The sequence below is a fragment of the Ochotona princeps genome, chromosome 4 (genome assembly GCF_030435755.1).
Source record: "Ochotona princeps isolate mOchPri1 chromosome 4, mOchPri1.hap1, whole genome shotgun sequence".
In the NCBI taxonomy this organism is placed as follows: Eukaryota; Metazoa; Chordata; class Mammalia; order Lagomorpha; family Ochotonidae; genus Ochotona; species Ochotona princeps.
In genome coordinates, this window is record NC_080835.1 from 83,479,725 (window position 1) to 83,500,696 (window position 20,972).

Consider the following 20,972-nt stretch of genomic DNA (forward strand, 5'->3'; position numbering starts at 1 on the left):
TGGGATCATCATAGGTCACAATGCATAAATTCCCTTCACTAACCAACTCATATTCCCTTGGAACTCAAACACTTCTCGGCTTCTCACTATTCTCTGGAGAAGCCTGGATCCTCTGTAACAGTATTTCTCCACAGGAACAAAACACACAGGAGAGACTAATCTATATTTAGATAATCTAAATGTACATGTGGGTCACTGTTATAAGAAATAGCTCATGCAATGATGAGGGGCACAGCATTTTCACAGTATGCTATTTGCAAATAATATGACCAGGAAAACTGAAGGTCTGAGAACCAAAAGACCTGGACTTGGTGGAGGAAAAAGGGAATGAATCATGATGAAGTTTGTTGAAGTTCATCCCAGAATCGACACTGCATAAGCACCTGGAGCTCTGCAGTCCAAAGACAGGAGCCCAGGTCACAGAAAACTTGCCTTTGCCTTCCTCTGCTGGTTTTGTCTGTTTGCCTGTTTTTGGTGGTGGTGTTCTACCTAGGCCTTCTAGGAATATGACAATACCTGATCATGTTGGTAAGTCTGGATCTTTCTTACTTAATCCTCTGACTCTAATACTAACACCCTCATAAAAAATGTTTTACCATCCTTTAGCCAATCAAGTAGACACAAAATGAGAAATCACAGTGGCTGTGTCTTTTGACTACTATAGTTTCCAATTATTTTGTAATAGAGTGTGTTTTTCCCAGAAAACTATATCCTGAATAATAGTATGACAGCAATTAAGGCATTGTGTGAAAGCATACATGTCAGTGTTGGCAGTAGAATCTCCATAAGGAAAGGACATTCAAAATTCAGAAAACGTTTGCCTGCATGAGGATAGATTGCTGGTATCTCCATGAAGGAAGGGGTCTAATACAATCAATCCACTACCAGGTGCTTGCTTGATGAGGAATGATACCACTATGGGATTCAATTCGTTAGCCTAGATCAGGTATTTGGCATTATTGGTAGTCAAGCAAATACTAGTGAGATAAATTCATGTTAAAACCACACAGAATGCTCACTGTCTTGCCACATAATGATGGAAAGAGACTGATTCTCCACATGCATAATGTGTTTCACTGAGAACTTATTCTGCATATAATGATTTTCCTTCTGACTGATTCATATAAATAACAAATATTTTCATTCTTTGTGTTTTATTCCAAGAGATCAACACATGTCTTCCCTAGACTTCTTTGTAGTTAATATTTCCAACTTATTCTCAAATTCCTGCCCATCTAGGCAAGCCTTTTGTCACAGTATTCACACTAGCATAGATTCTGTTGAAGCATCTCTGTATATCTTGGTTTAAACAAAAAGAACAACTATACTCTTAGAAGTTCTGCCCTCAGAGGATTTCTCTTCATCACAATCTTTAGGAACTCTCATGACTGGGTTATAAAGCCTTGGCTGTCAACTTCTGGTTGGTCTCAAGAGGCTAGCTAATCAGATTTGTGAGTGAAGAATGAACTGGAGTAGAGCTATTTTCACTTTTAATATAAATACCATTGTCCTGAACCAAGACAGTGGCAATAGTGATTTTATAAATAGAGAAGCCAGCTGAAATTTGTGATAATCGATGATTCTGAATACATGTGATAAAACTGCTCAGCTAATTATTGGTTCTTAAAGTGTAGGGGTGTCTATAATTCATTCCTAAACCTTTTCTACCATTGTATCAAGTATTTTCTATACAGATCAGTCAAGAAAATTCTATTATGTCAAGTATAGCCTTTATATTAATCCTAAATCTTGAAATAAAATGTTATTGCAAATGTTCACTATTACATGAATAAGTTTTCATCTTATATATGTCATTGTACAAGATATACATTACCTTTTGCCTTTACTTCCCATGAAAAAGCCAGAATTACCCAATCTATACATTTTATTGTCAGATGGAATTTATCATATAACTAAAGAGTCATTCCTAGTTGATTTGAAAACCAAATAAAGTAGAAGAGAACAACGGAGCTTTCTCTTGACATAGCAATGCTTATAATCATCATGAAAGCTCAATTGGCACACACATTTGTATTTATGACCTTCATCTAAACTGATCAAGTAGGCAGTTCTGCTGATTTTAGATGAGCTCACTGAAATATCTGAAGGTTAGTCAGGGCAAATAAACACCTGGGATTTGTTCCATAAGGCAAGGAAAATGAAGAGATAAAACAGAGAATAAGCTCAATTTTACATAAACTTTCAGTCCTCTGATTTCATCTTGTTTGATAACATCCCAATGATCAACATGATTCTCAAATTAGAGTTATTGATCCCAGATTAGAGTTGAAGCTATAAATTGCAATGATCTCCTTGGAAAGGCATGGATACAAGAAGGAGTCAAGGACTGGAGCAACTTCTGTACATATCACTTGGAATATGCATTGAGAGCAAGCCATAAACACATCCTTTTATAATTAGGATCCAGACACCATGACAGGGTAGATTGACAGGCTAACTAAAGGGTTATTCAGTTAATTTCATACAGAATAACCAGAGAGTCCATGCATGAATATAATTCCAGAGAGTGAGATTTGGAATTGTTTGAGACGATCATTGGAAGAGTACTAGCCTATAGCTGTCACATCCTATGTGAAAACCTGAGAATAAATACAAAATAGATGAGTCCTTGTAAAGGAAAAATTTTTTGAGCAACAGAAGTGCCTACTTTAATTTACTTAGGTATTTTCATTTCTATATATAATTTCTATCTGTGATCATTCTTAAAATTATTGTTTTTATTTTTTAAATTTTTATTTCATAATAAAAAGCCATAGGTTCTGGAACTTCCCCTTCTTCCTCTTCGAATCCCCCCACACACACACACACCAGTATTCTGAATATTATTACAGTAATATAGTCCTTCATACAGAGTCATAAATCCAGCATTCTGCTATTTAAATGTATCCTAATATTGTAGGTATGGACAATGGCATCCTATCGCCAAGATATATTTGCTAGAAGAGTAAAGATCACCAATCAGGGTAGAAAGGTGTAACAGAGTGCAGAGAGAGGTGCAAAACAAATTCAGGTGGAGCACAGGGCTGGAAAAAGAAAAATCACCAGACTGGGTGTCTGAAGCTCCCCAATGGCTAGCAGAGTGAAGAGGAGGTGTTCAAAGAATAGCTGTTGAAAATGCACAAAGTTGCAGACAGAAGCCTAGGAAAAATGTGAGCCCAGGAAAGCTCTGGAAGGGCATCACAACCCACAAAGGACTGTTGAATTTGAAACCAGCACAAAGGGAACTCCCACAAAGAGATAGTGTGAGGCAAAAAGTCATAGGACAAAACGCTGGTGCAGGGAAGCAAGGCTGAGTAAAATCTTATAGGCTCACACAATTGGTCACACCCCAAATCAGGGCACACACACTACTGGTGAGCCAGGTATTGGGGAGTGGGCAGCAGGAGGGTGATCTGGCCTAGGACAGTACTCAGTGAAGGAAGACAGTACCCACAACACACCCAGTGGGCTTGTACCCTAAACACCCCAGAAACAGTAAACCCAACCGAGAGGGAAATGTCTGCTGATCAGAAACTGGGTTGAGATCAACTGCAGGAATCCCAGAGTGAAATACAGGAAAAGCTCAGACTCATTCACCTGAGGGAGTACTAACCCAGCAGTGAAGATCCAACACTGGGAACATGAAGATCTGCAGGGGTGTGCACACTTGCAGCAGAAACCACCTGGTGGCATGCTTGAGCAGCCCCTGGTAACTGTACTGGCAGAGCTAACTTTCTGAGCATAACATCAACCTCAGCAGAGACATTGATAATAAATCCCCAGATCCAATTGCTCCACAGACTGCAGGTGGGACTACACAGAGAAGAACACTGCCCATGTGGCTAAGGAAAACAGTCAGGGCACCACTGACTACAGAGACTGAGGCCAAAACCTCCCTTCTCACAAATTCAGAAGTACATACACAATGTAAAGATAAAACACAACCTGAAAAGAAAACCCACAGATCTGAAAGGCCATGGGAAAGGGAGACAGAAAAACAGTAAGCAACATAAATGAGGATACCAATGTTTCCCTCAAAAATGAGCAAAAGTCCATCTCAATCTTAAAGCTATGGGATAAAGACCTGAGGATCTCCCAGACACAGAATATAAAAAAACAAAATCATTATAAAACTTTTCCGAGACAATGAAAAACAAATTCAGGAATTCAAGGAATTTAAGAAATATGTCACAACAGACAGAAATACAAGCTATAAAACAGATCCAAAATGAAATATCTGAACTAAAGAATACAATAGAATAAAATTAAAAGGTTACAGAAAGCCTCACCAAACGAAAGAATGAGGCAGAAGAAAGAGTATCAGAACTAGGAGATACATATTTGAGGATATGCAATTAATCAGAATCTAAATAGAGCTAAGAAAACAATCCAAGAACTGAATGACACCATTGGAAAATTGAATATCAGAATTATATGAATACCTAAAGGTGTAGAAAGAGATGCAGTTATGCAAGAAGTATTCAATGTAATTATGAAAGAAAAACTTCCCAGACATTGGGAACATATAAAGAAGCCAAATGTAGGAAAGGCAGAGAAACCCAAGCAGACTTGATCCAAAAAGATCCTCACCCAGATACTTCATTGTCAAGCTTCTCTCAACTGAGCATACAGAAAGAACACGGGAACAATCCTGTAAAAAGGATTAGATAACATATAAGGAAAACCAATTCTACTGACTACTGACTCCTCGAAAGAGACCCTTTAAGCAAGAAGAGAATGGAGTGACGTTTCCCAGATCCTAAAATAGAAAAACTGTCAATCCAGAATAATATATTCAGCAAAGCTCTCATCTGTGTTTGAAAATGAAATAAAATATTTCCACAGTAAAAGGAAGCTAGAATGCTTTGCCAACACTAAGCCAGCCCTGGAGCTCTAGTCAAAAATATACTGAAGACAGAAATAAAAGAAGTCAGCCACATTCAATAATGCAAAGGGGAAGATCTCCCCATTAAAATACACAAAAGAAACCAAAGTTGAACAGAGATCCCAACACAAGAATGACAGGACCAAATCACAACCTATCAATATTAATTTTGAATGTGAATGGCTTAAACCAATCAATAAAAGAACAGATTAAGAGAATGGATCAAAAAGCAGGACCCATCAGTCTGTTGCCTAAAAGAGGCACATCTAATAAACAAAGGTACATGGAAGCTGAAAGTGAAAGGATGGAAAAGAATATTTCATGCCAATAGAAAGGGAAAAAAGCCAGTGTAGACATTCTAATATCAGATGATACAGACCTCACAGTGAAAAAAGATTAATGATATAGAAATCTATCCAGCAAGAAGAAATGACAATAGTAAGTGCATACACACCAAATACAAAGGGGAGCTAGCTACATAAAACAATTATAGATGGACCTAAGGGGAGATGTAGATGTAAATACAATAATAGTGGTGGACCTTAACAACCTATTACCATCACACTTGATCTTAGTCAAAAGCCATAGGAGTAATACTACCAATTAACATCAACAGACAGATTGAGACAGAAATTCAGCAAGAAAACAACAGATCTCATACAACAACAGAGCAAATAGACTTAATTTAGATTTACAGAACCTTTCATATCACAGTCACTGAATATACATGTTTTTGGCTGTAAATGGAACCTTCTGAAGGATTGACTGACCATATTGTATGTCACAAAACAAGCCCCAGCAATTTTAAAAACATTGAAATCATCCCATGCATTTTCTCAGACCACCACAGAGTGAAACTGGAGATCAGTAAATCAAAATACTCCAGGAAATTTGTAAATTCTAGGAAGCTAAACAACTTTCTACTGAATGAACAATGGTTTAGAGAGGAAACCAAAGAGATTTTAAAAATCCTTGAAACCATTGAAAACATATACACAACATACCAAAACCTATGGGACGCTGTCAAGGCAGTGTGAAGAGGCAAATCTATCGCAACTAGTGCCTATATCATGAAACAAGAAAGGCACAGGTAAATGAGCTATGCATATACCTAAGGAAGCTAGAAAAATAACAGTAAAATAATCCCCAATTCAGCAGAAAAAAATCAAAATGAGAGATTAAGTAAACCAGAGACCAAAAGAATAATATACAAAATCAATGAGCTAAAGAGTTGGTTCTTGGAGAAATTAACAGAATAGACACCCCAATGGCCCAATTGTTCAAAAAAAAAAGATAGAAGACAAGAATTAATGTTATCAAAGGTGAAAAAAAGGAACATAACAACAGATACTGCAGACATACAGAGAATAATCATAAATTACTTCAGGCAACCACATGCCAACAAATGAGAAAACTTCCAAGAAATAACTAGATTCCTTGACATATACCACCTACCAAAACTGGGTCATGAGGCAACACAAAATCTAAATAAACCTAAAACTGAGACAAAGATCAAATCAGTAATTAACCCCTTCCCAACAAAGAAAAGTCTGGGTCCTGATGGCTCAACTGCTGAATTCTACAAAGCATTCCATGTAGAACTGACCCCAATTCTTGATAAAATATTCAAAATAATAGAAAGGGAGGTAATTCTTCTAAATACTAAAGAAACTGTTAAGTATGTCTTGATAATAGGAGGCTGGACTCTGCCATTATCCAAACTTACAATGTATGGTTATACTTAACAGTTTCATTAGATCTTCTTTGATCTGGAAGTAGAGATATATACTGCATTGTTTCCTCACCTCTGTTGATGACAGTTTCTATTACAAAGTTACCATACATCCCCTTTAATGTAAAGCTGTAAAATAAAATCAACCACAAGAAGAAAAAAAGGAAATCTACAACAACCTGAAGTTAAATAACATGCTACTGAATGACCAATGTGTCGCTGATGAAATGAAACAGAAAATCAAAAACCTTCCTGAAGCAAATGATACTACTGTGTGAACTACTAGTCAGTGAGGACATTAATAAGAAAAACAAAACTTATTTTGAATGAATGAAAATAAAAGCAAAAATATCACAAACAGTATTAAACAGTATTAAACAGATGTAGCAAAAACAGTATTAAAAGGGACATTTATAATGTCTCCCCTCCATTGTCCCCTGTATTTTGTATATATTTTTTAAATCAGTCAACTTTTCCCATCTAATATAAGGAGAAGATATTTGTTCAAATATAGATGGGACAATTAATTATAATGGTAGCAGCCAATAGCTAGAAATCCTGGGAAATTTGGCACAATCAGAAAAATTAGGATCAACTAATGTGAATGACTGGGATTCAACTTATTGTGAATTGTTTTATCTTTGTAATTGCCATTGAATTAAATTAAAGGTTATTAGTTTCTTAAATATTCTGAAAGTTTGTAAATAAACATATAACATGACCATACTTGTGCTGGCACAGTAGCACAGCAAGTTAACCCATCACCTAAAGTGCATGGATACCATATGGTTGCCAATTCAAAGAGAAACAGATACACACACTCAGAGACAGAGAGACAAAGAGTACTAGACCAAGCTGAAACCAGAGTTCCAGAGCAATTTAAATGATGCACAGATATGGAAGACAGTGCAAAATCAAAATCAGTAATGGTTATTAGAGTAATAGTTCAAAGTCTCAAACCTGATTCTGAAAATTGTAACACACTTTTTAGAAAAGTCCCTCAAAAACTTTCAATAACAATAATATTTATTAAGTATTAAGGAAAAATTGTTTCCTAGCACTGGAGAAGAAGTCATTATTTTATCTTACCAAATTTGTACTGATTGTATTTGGTAAAACTTCATTTCTTGTCTGTGTTTGATTATTTCTCTGAATAAAAAATGACAATAATTCAAAAAATGTAACATATAATTATAATATGTTAGAACTGGGTAACACTTCAGCATTCAGATTATTTATACATTCCAATAGCTCTGCTCCAGTTTAGATCATTGAGGAATGCTCATTCTATCTAAGTACAAGAAAAAACTGACAAAGGCATAAATATTATGACTGCATACTGTCAGAAGCTTGATAAATATATCGAGCAGGATATAGTAATACAATTCACTTGCTTTTCCTGGTGAGAATTTACCATTTAACTATCTTTACCTGATCTCAAGGTTTGACTTTCCTGAACACACACTGAGCAACACTTTTTCTATAATCTAGGGCAAATATTGCAGAAAGAATGGGAACCTTAATTAACTGTAATTAACCTTTGCAGTCAACTTTCTAAAAAAAGAAATGCAATTGCTTGTTCATGCCGTCTTTATTTTATCTGTCACAATTGCTAGAAACACTTTCACTTTTACATAAATGTAAATGTATAATTACGTTTTGCAGATTTATAAAACTCTCACTGCTTTGTTCCAAGGATCAATGTGTTCAGCAAGATACAAATTTCAAGCAATAACTTTAAACGTCAAACCACTATTTTTCTCATGGGAGTTAAATGATTTGTTATACTGGATGCCAGATAGAAAGTTTTTATTTCTAGAAACCATGTCAAGAGCTTACTTTGTAAATGGAAGAATGCTTTCTCCAGGGAGCACACCGTGAAATTTAAAGGTGAAGTCTGACACAGTTCTTTCTGAAAAATATGTTGAAAAGTCAAACCTTTTTCCTCAAAACCCTTTCTAAATTCTGTGTCATAAAATAGAAAAGCAAAAGCACAAAGGAGAAAAATTATTAAGCTTGTCCTGTTTCCATGAGTCTGCACAGCCTCTGGAGTTTTCTCTAATGTGGTCATCACTTCAGAAACGTTTCCAGGGAGAAATAACATCTGAAGATAAGACATTCCTGAGAAATCTGTAAAACAACTGCCCAGGAACAACGGTCGCTCCCCCGGATATCCATGAGATCTGCCTCCACATATAGAAAGTTTTGGAAAAAATAATTCAGGTCTGCATTAAACAGGTACAGACTTCATTTACTTCTCATTGTTGTACAACAACGTTTTACACCATGTTTACATTTTACCATGTATTATTTTAAAAACACTCAAGATGTGCTTATGCTGCATTCAGACACTTCTATACTATATAAAAAGGGCTTTATAAAATATTCATAGATTTTGGTCTCCTCAGGGCCACCGTCCTTATACTAAGTGGTAAATCTGTAAGAAATTTTCACATTAACACACAGACCTGAATGTGTGTGCCTGCCTTTCAATAATCCCTAAATTCAGTTGCTCTGGGGCCAAAGACTAAAAACATAGAACATACAGAATTTTGTACATATCTGAAGATCTCTGTCCAATTACCTCCTATCATGCTGGTTCACCTTAACAGACTGATTTTCAAATATTTTTATCTTGAATTTTGAATTATGTGGTACATTTTTGTATAGGCTGGGATTCCCCCCAAACTCCCATCCCCTGTCAGATTTTTCCCATTTTGTTACAATAGTGTAGTCCTTCATAAGGAATCATCATTCTATCAGTCTCTTATTTAAGTGTACCCCGACATTCTTGGTGCAGACAATGTCAGACAGTCCAGCATCCCATTGAACAGACTCATTTTAACTTACAGCCACTTCAAAGGTTTGTCATCATATATAGTTGCATTCTGAGGTCCTGGGTCTCTACGTATGAATGCAGGGGAGGCATATTTCAGCTGTGGTCCTGACTGGATCATATGCTGGCTGTCCTACTCTGACCCAGCTCCCTGTTAATAGCCTGGAAAATCACCAGATGATGGCTCAAATTTTGGGTCCCTACAAACCACATTGGAGAATGGCTTCAAACTAATTCAATGTTGACCAATACAGTTATCAGGAAAATGAACTAAGGCCTAGAAGACATTTCTCTCCGTGTGTGTTTCTTTCTCTGTATCTCTCACTTACAAAATAAGTAAATAAATAAATAACATTAAACAGATTACATTGGACAATCTGCGCATCATTCCATGGAAAAGCACATCAGATTTCTCATGAGGCATATGGTACATTGTTATCTTGTTACATAGAAGCCACATGTATAAACATCTCAAAAGACTGAGATTAGCATCCAAACAGACCACTGAAGTACTAGATGATTTATTCACAGAAGTATGCATTTGTCCTTTGAAAATGTTTTCAGTTTAGGATGGTTTTCATAGTGATCATACCAAAACAATCATGACAAAAACATCTGATGAAGTGGCTCTAACCTGGGGAATTCCTCAGAAAGTCAAACTTCTAAATAAAGATACCTACATATCTACAAATAGTCTTGAGTATTTAATATCATTACAACAATTATATATTTTTTGAAATTCCATTCGTACCGTGCTGCTTTAGTATTGAGCAATTAATTCCATCTTCTGTAATCGTAATTCATCTATTCACATCCTGCCTAGAAGAGATCAATGGAAAGACAAGAGGCTGCCATCATCTGGTGGATGCTGTTTCCCTAGTCTGATTTTACCAACTGTATATGATCTTTCTGAGTCTCAGATGGCATTTGTACATTTGGAAATACTAATATGTTGGAGTCATTATGAAAACAAAGAGATTATACTTTGGAAAGTATATTATAAAAATCCCATTGATGTATAAAGCAAGGTTAAGGCTGTCTGTGTAAATGCCAATCAAATTGTTGTCTAAAAACTCACTTTTGGAGATACTGTCCTAACATTGAAAGTGAATTATTATGATAAAAGATGGACTCCCAATGAAACTGTTAGCTAAATCTTGACGATAGGATGCTGACCTCTGCCATTGTCCATGCCCGCAATGATGGAGATAAGGCTGTTTATGAACGATCCTATATTAATAATAAATTCAGTGTGGGGGAGAGGGGATTAGGGGATGGGGTAAGGGATATCCAAGGGCCTAAGGAATTGTATCATAAGATGGCAATAATAATAAAAAAAGAAGCAAAATAAATACACACTGAGGGGAAAAAAGAAAGTGAATTATTAATACTTCAGAAAAAGGAAGAAATGTCATAAGATGAAGGCATAGAAAGATATCTAGAGGTTAGGATGCTTTTTGGAATACCCACATCCCATGAGAAAGTTAAGAGAAACAATCCCTAGCTCTCTGCAAAATTTAGCTTGCTGTTAACAAACGTTCTTGGGGACAACTGGTGATGACTCAAGTACATGAGTGCCTGTCACCCATATATGAAACCTAGATGACATTCCCAGATTCCCAGTTTGGCCCTAGGAGCATCTGGATATTAATCCAGCGAAAGGACCTATCCTTTCTCTCTCTCTGTCTCTCTGTCTCTCTGTCTCTCTCTGTCTGTCTCTCTCTCTCTCTCTCTCTCTCTCTTCTACTTCTCATATTAATATATATTTTAAAGGTAGGTATTGCTTCTATTTGCAGAAAAGTTTTAAAAATTACCACTGATTATTCTCTACTACTAAATATAGATTGGGCAAATTATAATTTTTACACAATTTTAGGAAAAATCATCATTAGGAATAAAAATTCTTCCTAAAAGAAATCAAATCAGGGCCAGTATAGTGACATAGCAAGTAAAGCTACCATCTGTGATGTTGGCATTTCATGGGGAAGCTAGGTCATGTCCCAATTTCTATACTACCCACGCAGTTCCCTAATAATGACATGAGTAAAGCAGTGGAAAATAGCCCAAGATATGGGTCCCTGCCACCCACATGGAATCCTGGAAGAAGCTCCTAGCTCCTGGCTCTGCAAGAATAAATTAATACAAGGACATGTGCACAAATGCTACTCATGCTACTCACATATTCCCTGTTCCCAAAGATTTGCCCAGTAATGGCTAGTTGGACATATAGCTAACTGTGGGTGAAGGTTCCACCTGAATTCTTCATGAGTGACATCTACTCCACCTCCAGATACATACTACTTTAAAACAGGAATTCACAATCCACACAAACATCCAATAAAGTACCATAGGTTTCCCTTAGTTATTGTATGTTTCTTTACTATGGCTAATTAAATTTAAAAAGCAAATTCTGTCATCACTGGTAGTCGTATTTGTCTATGGAAGGCTTTCCTAATGCCAGCTGCTGTCTATCTGCCACTTTGCCAAATATGTCGTATTGTATCCATGTGCCAGGATCAAGGTCAGTAGCATACAACAGATGGGTTTCTAAATGTGCTAGTGTCTATCAACTGACTTTAGGAAGTATAGCCAACCTATCTTTCATTGAGTTTGGTCCTTAAACTGTGCCGCATAAGTAGGCTGCACAGAACCAGACCTCTTATATAACCTGCTTCTCCCCACCAATAGCTGACAAGTCAGAGAAGGCATCTGGCAGTTCTCCAAGTGGTCCAACCGGTTTACTAACAGCCAGATACAAGCCATATGATGTAATTTGATGATACTTGGTATTAATAATGACATGTATATGAATGTAATTAAACTTAAATAATCTACTTCTTGAAAACTTAGAATATTTACTTAAAATGCTTATTATGAATATTCAAGTCAAACTTCTATATTGGGATTTCAAGTTTTAATAATCCACTTAGTTATTTGCCCTATTTTCCTATGGTTAACTTGCTAGTCACAGCTTATAAAATAAATGGTACTAAACAAAGCTGCACATACAATATATTGTTTTACAATAAGTTCAACCAAAACTGACATTTGTGACATCTTTCCACAAATCTTGGATAATCCTGAGTCTATTGTACAGAGATGAAGAGAAAGTGCCTTGTATGTACCAGCTGCTGGCCTGGCTGCTGAGATCTGCTAGGAGTCTGTTGCATTCACAGGCAGGAATAAGGACAAAACCCAGGTCTTGGTCCCTAATATGTTAACATACGGTGTTTATTGAGAACAAAGAAATACGTGAACTTTCTCAGAAAACTTCACTTTACTAGGAAGTATATTTGAGAACTTAAATATTATAAGATATTAAGAAACACCACTTTTGAAGGTGATGAAATTAAAAATATACATATATATGTTTTTTTAAATATATATAGTACCATAAATAAAGTGGAAATAAACCGGAGGCATATTAATCCCAAATTTCCATCTGAATATTACCACTCACAAACATTATAGTAATCACAATAATATTCTTTGATATTTATTCAAACTTACATACTATATATGTTAAACAAGCCAAATACTAGCTAAGAAAATAGAAACTTATTTTCATGAATTTGTGTTTTTTGAAAATTTTTAATTTACTATTCATACTCAGGAGTGTTTTGGCCATATGCAGCTATGACATTTTTTCTATGAGCTTTTGGAAGTTAAGCACTTTTCACATGCACGTTTCCCAGGTAAATTTGCACATAAGAGAATGTAAACTTGCTAGTAACCAAACTATCAGTTCTACTTCATATTTGCCAATTAATTATGCTATGTCATGCACTATTGATGACTTCAATTATTATATTAATGTATTTAAATATAGAACAAATATTTGAACTTCCTGAAACCTCTAAATTACATATAAAATAAGGGACTTGCTTAACCTCTTGTTATATACATTATTCTACTGTTTTAAGTAACTTCTGTTTGTGTATGCATATATATATACATATGCATGTTTTTATTTTCTCACAACATTTCATAAATGTTTGGTTTAGTTACAATTGTCAAGTATGTAAAAATTCTAAAAGTGAACACTTAGAACACTATCTAGCTAAAACTAATGCACTACCTTCTAAAAGATGTATAGGAGATGCTTCCAAAAAAGAGGATTACAGTCTAGATAAGAAGAAAAAGACACACAAACATCTGTATTTAGCAATTTAAGGGGCCTGGCACAGTAGCCTAGCGGCTAAAGTCCTCACATTGTACTCATCAGGATCCCATATGGGTGCCGGTTCATATCCTAACGGCCCTGCTTTCTATCCAGCTCCCTGCTTGTGGCTGGGAAAGCAGTAGCAGATGGCACAAAGCCTGGAGACCCTGAACCCATGTGGGAGACCCAGAAGAAGCTCCTAGTTCTTGGCTATAAATCAGCTCAGATCTGCCTGTTGTGACCACTTGGGGTTTGAAATCAGGCAATGGGAGATCTTTCTCTCTGTCTCTCCTATTCTGCGTATATCTGACTTTCTAAAAAAATATATAAATCTTTCAAAAAACAATTTAAGAGAGTATCAGCTTAATGTGACAATTATTGCTACTAGACCTAGGTTGGAATCCAGGGTAAAATTTGCTATTGATAAGTAGCACTTTTACATATCATTAATTGAACTAGGTCTGAGTTAGAATTTCCTTTGCTTTACTTACTTGTTACCAGGACCCACTCCCTTTTTCTCAGTTAAATTTAGCATTTAGCTCAAAATTTTCCAATTATTGTCGAGATAATCTCAACGTCATACAACACCGATCATTCTCAACCCTTAGTTTCCTTCAACTTACCAGTCATAAATTTTATCTATGGAGTTTTGTTGCCATTGTATTATACCACAAGTCTCTCAAAATCAAGTGCTTCTGTAAACTCTTACTCAAATACTTTATTATTATTATTAGCACAAAGACACCAGCAAGATAGAGATACAGAGAGAGCTCCTACCTGCTGCTTCTTTCTCCAAATGCCCAAAACAAACAGAGCTAAGGCATGTTGAAGCTGGATCCAGGAACTCAACCCAGGTGTCTAACGAACCTGAGTACTTGAGCCATCATCTGCTACCTCTTAGAGTGTACATAAATAGAAAATTGGAATCAGGATCAGAGCCAGGACTTAAACCCAGGCAGCCATTTATGGGATGCAGATGTCCCAATCAGCATCTTAACTGTCATGCCAAATGCTCAATTCCATTCAACACTCAAATAATGACTGCTTCACTTACATACACTCGCTTCAATTGTACCTTCCCTCCACAGTCTCATTTCTATTTTCTGAGTACATCTGGATATTTACATACAGATAATCCATGACCTCTTCAGATATCTAAAAGTGAAGCCAATCCCTTCCCTCTGAAAAAAATGTCAAAGTTAACTAGTTAAGAGTTTTACCTCTGTGGTAGTTGTTTTAAAATATTCTGAAAATTCCTGAGCATCCCTCATGTCAAGAAAATGTGTTGTCTCAGCACTACCTTCATAAGTCTTGATTGTTCACCCTCTTCTTTGAACATCATCAAATTGAGTTCAGTATCACCTTTTCTGACTTACAACATGAACATTCTTCTTGGTTTCTGGGATCTATTTAGCATTTTGTCACCAGTTTAACCTTCTTTATATAGTTTTCTATTGCAGAACAACTTCAGTGACCTTCTACTCTAGCCAGATTTTCATTCACTGTGACCTTTATCATTATCATGTTTTGTCCCAAGGTATGTCTTTGGTTACATCATTTCACTCTCCTGAAATGCCCTTGTCTTGCCTCTTCATTTACTCACATTGTATTTATATCTTGGTTAATAGCAGCCAATTCATTTCCTCTACAAGATTTCACTAAATTCTTTCCCCTCTAGACACTGTGCTCTTCATGCTGTATTTCATAAGTCTTTCATTTACAGAGTCAGTGCAGCTCAAAGGATTTCACATGGTTTGAGTGCCAATTAGTGGCCATTGCATATAAGCTGCTTATTTAATATATTAAATAAATAGATGTAGCAAATATGTACTATTTTCTCAGACTGCATTATGTCTCCCCTTAATTTACATTTTGAAATGTTAATGCCCAGTAGCTAAAAATGTGAAATAGCTTTTACAAAGGTAATTATGATGAAATGAAGTTATATGATAATTGCCCACTCAAATATCATCTGTGTGTTTACAAAAAGATATTACACTGAGACCACACAGATTAAAGAATCACTACTTGAAGACACAGAGAATAAAATGCCAGAAGCAAGTCCAAGAAGCAGGGCTCAGGAGAAACCAGATGCCAGCACCTTGATGTTTTGCTTCTAGACACCTCTTGCTAACTAAAAAAGCTCTGTGAATTTATTTATATTTGGAATTTATTTTATATAATTTTATAATTTTAAATAATTATAGGCCCGTTTTACATTGAAGCCCAAAAAATAAGTATCAATAGAACAATGCACAGTAAATGGCTAGCATCTAACTTGAAGACTTGTAAATCATACTCTAAATGAATATCAAGACCTATGCATCTGATACAGGGGTTAAGGAGCTACTTGGAACACCTGCATTCCTTATCGGGATATCTGAGTTCAAATCTCAGCTCCACTTCCAGTTCCAGCTACCTGCTAATGTGGACTCTGAGAATTGCAGATGATTCAACTACGTGGGTCTATACACTTCCTGCTGGAGACTCAGAGTAAGTTGCAGCTTCCTGGATTTGTCCTTCAGTCTTGGCTGTTGGAGGCATTTGGATAATGAGCCAGCAGATAGAAGATGAAGGATTTCTCTCTCTCTCTCAAATAGAATGAAAATAAGTGAATAAAGATGAAAAATAAATAAAGTAGCCCAACAGGCTAAATATTGCATCCAAATCTAATCTACTCCAAATATTGCATCTAAGCTAAAATTCAAATATATTCACAAACTTAAATACACAATAATTTTTACAAATCCTTAATCTCAAAACAAATGACCTCAATATTTTATGTTCCTTTGAATTTAAATGCCCCCAAACTACCAGAACTACTTACAAAATTGTAATATTTTGTTATGCTTACTCAACATTTAGACTACACAGAGTAGCAATTCTTTAGCTAGTGATCATTTTCTTCTTGCAATAAAGACTGATTTTCCTAGTCATTTTGTAGATATGTACATATCACATGATGCATAATATGTAAATTCTATTGCATAGATTCTTTATTCACATGTTACATTATATATTTACATAGTTACATGGATAGACTTTTTTCTCACATGCAAAGATAGATTTATGTCCCCATGTTACAACTACTCTGGAGATTTGCATGAAAATAATCAAGCAAAACAAAATATACCGGTTATGGAAGTTGATTCCTTAGCATAAGAACAACTGAAACTACAACATGCAGTAAATAAAAATATAACAAGTGATTAAAATGCAATTTACCTCATTTCTACAAGTTATTCTTATAGATTGTAAATTTCATAGATTTATGTGATTATAAATACAAATTTAAATTCTGAGCCTAAAATGGATCTTGCTTTGATAGGGTATAAAAATATTAAATTTAAGTTTATCTCTGTCTTGCTCTGATTATATACTTGGCTTTTGACGTTCATTCTGACAAAAAAGGAACTTAAAATAATTTCAAAGTGTTACTGGCTGGATTCTCTGAGAAAGAATTTCTGAAATGAATATTTGCATGTGGGAAGTTTATTGAATCAACCTGTGTGGGGCAGTCAATAAAAAATAACAGAGAGGAAGCAGTTTAAATGAGATGTAGCCACAATGATGGCACTAGAGGAATCCACCAAAAGGACATTGTGACCCGAAAAGGTCAGTGAGCACAGGACTACAGTTGGTTGGATAATATTTGGAGGAGAATAACCAAATGGCTACCTTTTGTATACCTTATTGGATATCATCTGCATATGTATATGAGAACACCTGGTGGAATATACAAGACAAAAGGAGTTCCAAACAAGCATTAATGGTTTTGTTGATAAGCTCAGCACTTCCTCCCTTATCCTATATGACCCTCAGAGTATAAAGTCTGAGGCTACTAATAAACCTCGGCTTTTGACCATCAGTCAGGGGTCCACGCGTGTTATTATCGGCTCCGTGCACCAAGTCCATCGCTGCGGGACAGCGACAGATTCTCTGAGAAAGAATTTCTGAAATGAATATTTGCATGTGGGAAGTTTATTGAATCAACCTGTGTGGGGCAGTCAATAAAAAATAACAGAGAGGAAGCAGTTTAAATGAGATGTAGCCACAATGATGGCACTAGAGGAATCCACCAAAACAAATGGAATCAACAAGGGTCCTCAGGCTCTTTCCAAACTGAAGAACGCCTGGTGTGGTATGTGTGCTGCCCATGGAAAAGGATAAAGCACTGTAAGAGGTGACCGGCTACAGCAAGTGGAAATTAAGAAGGATTTAGCTGAGATCTGTCAGATGTCAACAGTAATAAATCACAGCAAACACACTGGAAATATGTCAGTTACACAAGTTAATGTCAGCAATGAGCAAATTGGTCAATTGACTTAGGATAAATAAATTTTAGGTCATATGAACCTCACTTCCCTTCTTGTAAACGGAGATTATTACTACCTTTCTTATCTCAAAACAATTTTAATAGAATTACAGGGGCAAAGTGAGTGAAAATCCTAAAGGATCAAGGCTGAAATATTTTAAAAATCATCTTGCTTCTGATAAAAAGAAGTTAATGAAATATGGGAAGCCAGGTCTTCAACTTCATATCATGTACTGCTTTTTCTTACCTATACTTGGATATCAAAGTAGAATGTAAAGCAGAGACAGCAAACTGGCAACCACAGGGGAAAATGTGCTGACGTATCTGGCTGATATATCTGGCTTTATTATTCTGGCCTGTTTTTGTTTATTTGGGTACTTTTTATTTACTAATTTTAGGTTTCCCAAAGATTTTAATGACAACTACACATGTGTTATATTTGGTATCTCACAAACCTCACAAGTTTGGCACATAATATCATATTACTGAGTTCCATCAAAAGACAGTTCCAGATTGATCCTTAATTTTGCAACCTATCATTATCTGCACACACACACACACACACATACACACACATATAATGATGATAAGAACGATGATGATAGCATGACAATAATGAGAATGATGGTGATGGAAGAAGAGGAGAGAATTTTAAATGTGAAAAAGAGAAAAAATAAGGTGGATGGAAAAATAAAAGTAAATGATAGTAAGAAAAAGGAATATTTGGAGGTAAACAGAAAATAAATTGTTGCTTATAACAATGCAAAGAATATTAGCTATCAATTAGAATCTAATTTTTTATTATTAAATATTCCATTGGCCTTCTCTCAGAAGTTTCAAAAGACATAAACTTTTACCCGAAAATCATCACTTTTCCAGTGAAATGTAATCTACTCAAATTAGTGAATACTTTTGCACAGGCCTACTTATGTTGAGAAAAACTATCTATACAAAAATAAGTACTGAATAAAAGCTGCAGAAACAAGTAAAAGTAGGAGAACCATCTTTAACAATGATTAAAATATAAATGTTTATTTTATATTTAACCACAGGAGCAGTGCTATGAATATTTGAGATACATTTTTAAAAACAAATTTTAATTTGAAAAGATCTTTTACATAAAGTCAAAAATAGAGATAGTTTCAAATCATTGAGAATAAGCATTATATTTCATGCCAAGATTTGGGAATGAAACCTAGACATTATCAGTCATAAAATAAATTCTAGAAGAGGCTGAACCTAAGCACCTAATTAAAAGGTATTACTCTCCCATGATCAGAAACTTCTTGAAGAAGTTAAAATACAAACTAAGGTTTAAGTAAATCTTAGTGATTGATTAATTTAAAGGAAAAAATATGGTAACATTCAGGAAAAACCAACAAATATAAATATATTTGCAAATATAAATATATTTTTATTGTATAAATTTTATTTTTGATAATTTTTACATATTTTATAATGGTACAAAGGGTCAAGAGCTAGAGACAGGTGGGTGAGATCATCATTTTCACATTCTCTTTTTTCTTCCTGTATCAGGAGGAAGGGGAGAGATAAGGAGAGAAGCCACACCTAGCCTCCCAACAATCCCAGGGTCCCCAAAGTGGGGCATGCTTCGAGGGTTCTGCTCAAATGATTTTGATAATTGAACAAATCTGTATTGCTGCCAAGCTTTCCACTCCAATCATGATGTAATCTCTCCAGACTCCACTGGCTGACATAGTCCACCTTAGAGTCTTGTTTGCCCAGGTATTCACTGCCAACTCTTGGCTGTGGTAGTTGATCGATTTGTTCTGTCCTCCATTCTCTGTTATGGTACCAGGTGTCCTCTGCAGGCTCCAGGGTACTGCCATATCCTCCATGTACACCTGGATATGCTGTCCACTGTTCTGTTCAAACCACTGAGGAGACCCAGCTCTGACACATGCATTCCACGGTCAAATCATGGAACCTGAAATTTTCCCTATAGTTGGAATTGAGTCCAGTAGTTCAGTTGGGGTGATTTCCAAAGAAACTTCATCTGAGGTGATCCCAGACCTGATTCTTGTGTGTACATGCCAATACAGGGTCCAGTACAGTCTGTCGCCCAATCAACCTACATGCACACTATAAGTGGCAATTGTTGGGTCAGTTGTCTCTAGCCCTGTTTTCTATGAAAACAAACAGGTGTTGCAGTCCAGCCCAATCCTGCCCACCACACATTCAGCCTCCACGCAAACCAGTGGACGCTGAAGCCTAGTCAAAGGGACCCACAATAACTCTCACCAGGCCTAGCCCCTGCTATGGTTCCCATGCTTGCCAGTATGTACAGCATACCGGTCCTGTCTGTCCCACATCCCATTCAGCTCTCATACATGTCAATGGGCATTGTGGCTTGGTTTAACCCAACTAGCTCAGCCTTCCCCCTTGTGAAACTATCTCAAACACTTGCCAACTGATGGAGACTCCCTGTGCATCCTGCCCAACACCCAGGCCTGGATCACATGCTCATCAGCAGGAGATATAACCCACTAGGGGTTTCCCAGGTTCCCACACTCAGGTCACTCCCAAACCTCATTCCTGCTAGCAGGTGGCTGGCTCTTGCCCAGCATGGTCTGCCCCATCCATCCCTGCCTTTGTATGAATCTGGAATGCCCCTGATTTAGGATGCTCATGTGGGTGCTTCAGTCTGGATCTTCTTTGCTTGTTTCCAGGACCAGAGTGCATTGATGAGTTCCATGTTCACACTTAGCTCAGTCCTTCACAATCTCAACTCTCAAGCGAACTAGTGGGACTTGTAATTTCACAGGATTGGGCCCACATATCCCCCACAAAATCCACCCCTGGACGCAGTTCTCTCGCGTGGTAATTAGTGTCATAGACCAGGCTAATGTGACCCATCCTCTGATCTGACACACAGTGTCAGGTATTGGGATCTAGCCCTGACAGACAGACAAACTTTAAGTTTTTAGCAAATCCATGTAAGATTCTTCCTGGTTAGTTGAAAACTGACTAGAGTAAATAAGTTATGTCTAAATAACTAAGATAAGGGAGGAAATAAATTAA